Below are 7,878 nucleotides of genomic sequence, written 5' to 3'. Positions count from 1 at the left end.
TCCATAAAGAGTAACGTGTGTGTTGTTAGTAATGCACGAGTCACTTGGAGACTCCTTATCGACCAAATGTGTGTGAAACACTATCTAGCAGTAAACAGGAAGCAGTGTTAGATCAGTGCTGGTTTCACTCTCTTACTCTGAGTTTGGTTTTTAAGTCATTAAACATTGTTAAACATGTTTTCGCAGCTGAGAGCCAGTCTTCTACAGATGATGATTATGAATATGTGTCTAGCGTTGTCAAGGACACCAGCAGCATATTTGCCCCGGGCGGCCTGGGTGAGTAACGCCATATGCACACTAAATCTTAATTCTGTACATAACAAGAGTACTGAGCAGATAAACATTTAGGTTTGGATGGGTTATTAATGAGTCTCTAGAAAAAAAAAAATGCATGCTATTACATTTTCTAGTTTGTCTAAAAGTTGAACGGCTGCCTAAATCAATCTTATTGTGCACATGTAAATTGCTAACTTGTCATTTAGTAAATAAAAAGAAATAAACTGCTGCCTTACAATAGATAAACTGATCTAACTGAGCTTTTTGGACCACACACACACTTACAACCACAAAAAAGTCAGTGTGGTTTCTAGGCCTCAACGGTGCCCATATCCGGCAAAGGCAAACATCACTTCTGCTGTTGCTCATATTTAGGGTTCGAGATTTTGAACAGACCTCTAATCTTCAGTATTCAAGCATTTGTTCACCCAACAATGTCTTTTCAAACCTATATGACTTTCTTTTTTCTGTGGAGCAAAAATGATGCAACTTTGAAATGTCATTTATTAGAAAATAACTGTCGTCCAAATATCTAAATCTTTGTTCCATCATAGAAGAAAGAAAGTCTTGCCAGTTTTGAACCTTGCGAGGATGAACGCAACACGTAGAAATGCCTTGGCAACCAGGTTCTGAAGAATGCAACATCATTCTTGCAAAAATTTGTTTAAAAAATAAAAAACAGACATGTATGCAATCCTGATTGATATTAATTCGTTGTGCCCTGTGCTCTGTTATTTTGTGTTTCTCAGTGCACCCGGTGATTTTAAACATTGTCTGTGTTTATCTTCAGGTTTCAACTGTCGCATAAATAAACCAAAAGGCCCTCGAGATCCACCGGCCGATTGGAGTCGTGCAGAAAGATGAAACTGCAACAGGTTTTTAGGTTGTATAAAAAAATGAACCCAACCTACTATAGCCTGTTCCAGTAGATGCTCAGCTATTTTGACACTGGGTAATAGAGCGTTATTTATTTCCTTCAGAGGTTGCACTGGCAGTTTTGTTTGTATTACTGTTTTAATTACTGAAGCAATTTATGATTATGTATAGTAGTGTAGTTTATTGATGTATTTGTGTGGCAAATAATTTAAAATGGAAAACGCAAGTAATATTGAAACATTTCAGTGCACGCTGATGTAAGAATGCATGTGATTTAAAGGGGTCATTTAATGTTTTTGTAATCATTTTAGTCCATTTATGTTATTCACATTTTTATACTCCAATTTCACCTAATAGATGTTTACAATGTAAATGTGAGTCGTGATCTGTTCTAATATCTTTATCTGACATCAGTAAGTTGCCGTATAGTTTCAGTAAATGCTTATTTTGGACTTTTGTGCGTGCGTGCATGTGTGTGTGTGTGTGTTTATGAGTGTGATGATGAGACAGAGAAAGAGCCTGATAGAGGAGTCTGAGGACACACCGACGGATGGAAACTCATAGGAAAAAAATCACAATGAAACCGTGACAGACAGAGAGGAGAGGCTGTTTGCTAGTGTTCTGCTAATAGCTGCTCTGTTAGCAGTAAAGCCTGTAGGGTAAGTATGCATGTGTGTGTGTGTGTGTGTTTATGAGTGTGATGAGACAGAGAAGGAGCCTGATGGAGGAGTCTGAGAACACCGATGGATGGAAACTCGTAGGAAAAATAATCACAATGAAATGGCAACAGACAGACAGACAGGAGAGGCTGTTTGCTAGTGTTCTGCTAATGGCTGCTCTGTTAGCAGTAAAGCCTGTAGGGTAAGTATGCATGAGTGTGTGTGTGTGTGTGTGTGTGTGTGTGTGTGTTGGTCTCCTCTGGCTGGGTAATCCCATTCAGCACATGCTAATGTGAAACCAGATTCTAATGACCTTCTGCCATGGCTTTTCAACCCAGGCCTGGAGCAATCTCACAGCAACATCTCTCCAAGAACGCCCCCACAGTAGCACACAAGCATCCCAGTGAACAAACCATCTTACCATAAATGATTCAGATGTTATGGTTGGAGTGAATTATTATTGTAATTTTACAGTACAATCACATTTTCTGGCAGCATCTCAATTTGCATAGTATCAGTTCTATATAGTGTACAAGAGTCATGCCAGCAGAACTTGTTTGAATTTGAATCTAGTGTGCAAGATTAGGAGTAGTGCATACTTTTAGATCCAACTTTTTTTTAAAGCTAAATTTTTGTCTAATTATACTGTTTATACATTAGTATTAAGAAGTTGGGGTTGGTAAGATTTTCTTACATAAGTATAATAAAATAGAGTCAAATATATTTTAATATACTTTAAAATAGAATTTATTCCTGTGATGTCAAAGCTGAATTTTCAGCATCATTACTCCAGTCTTCGGTGTCACTTGATCCTTTTGAAATCATTCTAATATGCTGATTTGCTGCTCAAGAAACATTTATTATTATGATCAACGTTGAAAACGGTTGCTTAACATTTTTGTGGAAACCATGATATATCTTTTTTTCAGGATTCTTTGATGAATAGTTCTAAAGAACAGAATTTAATATTTTATTATTATTATGTTAAAAAAATCTAATATTTTATTATAAAGGCATATGCATTGATTAAATGCAATGTTCTTTTATCATATATGCATTTATTGTATACATTTATTAAATAGCCTACATACTAGTTATTTATTTAGAAGTTACTTATTTAGTTATAAAGTATATATAGCATTGTATAGTATAGTAGTTATATACTATATAGTATGCAGTAGTGTGTGTTTTAATGTTCATTCCAGTGCAATACTTTGTTATTTTATCTGGTAAAGGTCATAAACTTTTGCCCTTTAACCCCTTTTAACTCTGCATGTTTTCTGTGGTTGTTGTACATTTAAATGACTATTCCTTTAACTGTTTATTATTGTCATTTTACCCTACTGTCACAGTTCATGTCGAAGCTTAGCGCATCCAGAACAGTTGGTACATTTACCAGCTCCCATGAAGGCAAGTCAGTTAACACTCTGTGAGGTTCTTTCATTGTTGTTTCAAGATGGCTTCACAGTCATCTGTTAGATTATGAATCAGAGTGCGACTTTAGAAAGCGTTTAGTGTCCTCCAGTGCCTTCATGACCTCGGGATCATAAGTATCTCTTTCAGTAAGTGTCCGCAGTGAGAAAACGGTCAGTTCTGAGGGAGTGAGCGAGAGAGAAGAGAGGCCATGGCGGCCCTCAGGCTGGTTTGGCTCCAGCAGACAAGGGAGGCCTGTGTTCACTAGAGCACATGGATATTGATCTGCTCCCTGCCGTCTCACCGCCCATCTGTTTGGGTGAAGACTGCGATACCTCCATACTACAACTCCCGCCTGCCGTCTCCATGGAGACTAATCCATTTATCCCACTGAATTACAGTATCGGACAACTTTTTTTTTTTTTTGCTTGGTGGACATTTTGTGATTGTCAATCTGGTTTTTAACTTTGACTTTTATTGATTAGTCCATGGTCACATACATTTAGAAATGCTTTTATCAAAAGTGACTTTAAGAGAGGAGTCGTACAAGAATATACATGTGTGTTTACCATAAACATACAAGTGATCAAAAATCAGCTCATTATAAAAACATGAACAGGAAAAGAGAGACACGTTAACATGAGATTTTGTAATTGTGCGCTCTCTCTCTCTCTCTCTCTCTCTCTGTATGTATACAAATATGAATTTATCACATAGCCTACATATCTAAATATACTCTAAATATAGAGAAAAAAATCTCAAAATTAAAATATTGTTTACAGGGAGGAAAATCGATTTTTTTTTTGTCATTCTAGTTAATAAAATGAGCAATCATTTTTTTAATTAAAATGGGTTTTCATGTAAATAAATAAATAAAATATTTGCGATATGCAGATAAAATAAATCAACAACAAATAGAACTTTAAAAAAATCTATTTAATAAAGAAATGTGTTAATAAATGTCATTGGTTTTTAATTGTGTGTGTGTGTGTGTGTGTGTGTGTGTGTGTGTGCGAGCGCACACGTATCCATTTATGTATATATATATATATATATATAAACATATGCATATACATACACAAACACTTTATTTTTATTTATTTATTTTAATCATATTAGAATGATTTATGTGACGCTGAAGGCCATCACAGAAATAAATAATATTTTAAAATATATTCTAATACAAAACAGTTATTTTAAGTATATACATACTGTTTTTACCGGGGTTTTTTTCTTTTTCTTGATCAAATAAATGCAGAAGACCATAAGGGCCATCTTTCAAAAACAGTAAAAAAAAATCTTTATTCCAAACTTTTGACCAAATGGAAAATAGCACTTAAATAAATAAATTATATACTATATACACTGTATATAGTATATATATATATATATATAATTTAAGTGCTATTTGTCATTGACCTGTTTTACTTGCAATCGAATAAGTTTTTAAAATGAAAACCCATGAATTTTATAGTGAAATAAATATTTCATTTCATTAGCTACAGTATGAAATGAAAATTACATGCATAAAAATATTTGCTTTAACGACTGAGCTGAAGCAGTAGCAGGCCTCATTGCACTTGCAGAGCAAAGCTTCCATGTGTTGTGTAAAATGACCTTTATTTCACCACAGCCATGAGAATCCTGTTTCCTATTATATGCCCCCTTCAATAAATATTGATAAATGGAGCTGAGCAAGTCTCGTTGAACCTCTCCGTAACGTTATATAAGCCTGATTCTGCTCTATATTGTGCGCATACTGTGTCCATTCGCTTCATTCCTGGTAACTAATAAATAAATTATATACTATATACACTGTATATAGTATATATATATATATATATAATTTAAGTGCTATTTGTCATTGACCTGTTTTACTTGCAATCGAATAAGTTTTTAAAATGAAAACCCATGAATTTTATAGTGAAATAAATATTTCATTTCATTAGCTACAGTATGAAATGAAAATTACATGCATAAAAATATTTGCTTTAACGACTGAGCTGAAGCAGTAGCAGGCCTCATTGCACTTGCAGAGCAAAGCTTCCATGTGTTGTGTAAAATTACCTTTATTTCACCACAGCCATGAGAATCCTGTTTCCTATTATATGCCCCCTTCAATAAATATTGATAAATGGAGCTGAGCAAGTCTCGTTGAACCTCTCCGTAACGTTATATAAGCCTGATTCTGCTCTATATTGTGCGCATACTGTGTCCATTCACTTCATTCCTGGTAACTGTGCTCGCCGAGGTACTGGAGAGTTTGGGGAGAGGGAGAGAAACGGGTCAACCGCGGGCTTTTTGATGACTTCTTTTGGACTCAGATTAGAGAGCTCCGCTTTAAGGGGGTGCATTTTTCCAGAAGTTCGAGGGCCAAGACTGAAAGGGGGGGGGCGCATTAGAGAGAGAGGAGCAGAACCGAAGCGAGGGGGAGAGGGAAACGGAGATGAAGGGTGCAAGCTTGGAGAGGAGATGACATTTTTGCTGTAAGACAGGCAGAGAGGAGGTTCAGGCTGGTTTTGATTAAGAACCTCGCAGGATTTAAGGCCCAGTAGTTCGGCTCTGACGCATGGAAGCGAAAGTTCAATAACTGTAATGAAACCCAGATAATGAATGGACTCGCAGGCATCTGTCATAAAGCTCCAGCGCTGCAAAGCTACACATGACAATCTCATCGCTCAACATATATGCACCATGTGGCTTTTTAAGATTCCTGATGTATTCCAGGACTAAAAAGGAGGCTTTACAGCAGCGCAGGAGAATCCCGTGCAAGCACTTCCTGTTTAATTATGGCTGCCTTTGTCTTAATTGCCCTGTCGGATTTCTCTGACATCATTTGCTTTTGTGTCTGACTCACTCAAATTTCCGCTCGCTCGGGCCAGAATATTGCTTCATTTACCAGAGCTCGCGATGTGTTTTGCTGTCTACATATTCATTAGTGTTCATATCCTTTTTTAGTGTTTGGTGCACGAAACTGTTCAATAATGAATCACCGATTTAATTTGATGCTCCCAATGAACTGCATATCACTCATTCATATCATTCATGAATGCTTATAGTGCATAAAAATACTAGGAGGAACTTGTGTCATTAGAAACTTCTGTTTACGCTTCCCTTCATCAGGGCAGACCAAGTGGCTGAACACGTTTTTTTAATATCTCTATTGTTTTTCCTAGTTGGCAATAAGATAAATTGGGAAAGTTGAGGCTTTTTCCATGTGCCTCAGAGATTCAATACTAATTGAATGTTTTTATAATATGTACAATTTTATTTGAAATACAATATAATCATTATGTAATATTTTATGCAAAAAGATAACATTCAATACAATTCATTATAAATTATTTATAAAATACAATTTTCTGTCTATATGATTAAATAATCTTGATATATTTTTTGTCACACACACATATGTACTGTATATACAGTATGTAAGTAATGAGAAAATGTGAAATTACCATGTATAATTATTATAATTTATATATATATATATATATGTGTGTGTGTGTGTGTACATACAAAATAAAAATAATAAAATAAACTCTATTTAATATTTTATAATAAATGCAAAATAGTTGTGTATGTCCATATTTGTCTTAATAATTTATCTAAGTATTTCCTAATAAATACAATAAATAAATATGTAATTCATTCAAAGTAATACATTTTTTATTATTTTTTGTATTTATTATAAAATAAAAATTTCTGTTCATGTGATATTGCTTAAATATAGCTTTATATGTATTTTGTCTTAATATAGATTTTGCGTGTATTAAAACAAATATTTTAAAAAAGTAATACACACACAAACACCAACTAAAATGAAATCTTTTTTTATATTTTATAACACATGCAAAATAAAAAATTGTGTAATTTCCTGCCCATGTGATATTGCCTAAATATAGTTGTGCATGTCAATATTTGTCTTAATCATATCTATTTTTATTTCTCCCAAGGAAATTTGAGAACCACATGAGACGAAATACTTAAAAGAGACATAATTGAGAACTCCCTTAAGTATCCTTAGGTAAGAAAGCACAACCTCTGAGCAATAACCTTTTCCTTTGGGAAACGTTCATTAGTGTTCATATCCTTTTTTAGTGTTTGGTGCACGAAACTGTTCAATAATGAATCACCGATTTAATTTGATGCTCCCAATGAACTGCATATCACTCATTCATATCATTCATGAATGCTTATAGTGCATAAAAATACTAGGAGGAACTTGTGTCATTAGAAACTTCTGTTTACGCTTCCCTTCATCAGGGCAGACCAAGTGGCTGAACACGTTTTTTTAATATCTCTATTGTTTTTCCTAGTTGGCAATAAGATAAATTGGGAAAGTTGAGGCTTTTTCCATGTGCCTCAGAGATTCAATACTAATTGAATGTTTTTATAATATGTACAATTTTATTTGAAATACAATATAATCATTATGTAATATTTTATGCAAAAAGATAACATTCAATACAATTCATTATAAATTATTTATAAAATACAATTTTCTGTCTATATGATTAAATAATCTTGATATATTTTTTGTCACACACACATATGTACTGTATATACAGTATGTAAGTAATGAGAAAATGTGAAATTACCATGTATAATTATTATAATTTATATATATATATATATGTGTGTGTGTGTGTGT

At 34.0% G+C, this 7,878-nt stretch overlaps 1 long non-coding RNA gene across 1 annotated transcript; it reads left to right on the top strand.

Annotated features, from left to right (window-relative positions):
- The first annotated feature begins 38 nt into the window (after nucleotides 1–38).
- LOC107584896 (uncharacterized) lies at nucleotides 39–1,553 on the top strand. Its single transcript, XR_001609193.1, has 2 exons — nucleotides 39–276; nucleotides 1,067–1,553. It is a non-coding gene; the product is annotated as an uncharacterized lncRNA (long non-coding RNA).
- Nucleotides 1,554–7,878: the final 6,325 nt, after the last annotated feature.

Source organism: Sinocyclocheilus grahami, unplaced genomic scaffold (assembly GCF_001515645.1).
Source record: "Sinocyclocheilus grahami isolate Dianchi unplaced genomic scaffold, SAMN03320097.WGS_v1.1 scaffold64.1, whole genome shotgun sequence".
NCBI lineage: Eukaryota > Metazoa > Chordata > Actinopteri > Cypriniformes > Cyprinidae > Sinocyclocheilus > Sinocyclocheilus grahami.
Note: the sequence above shows the minus strand (reverse complement) of the source record. Positions and strands in the feature narration are given on the sequence as shown.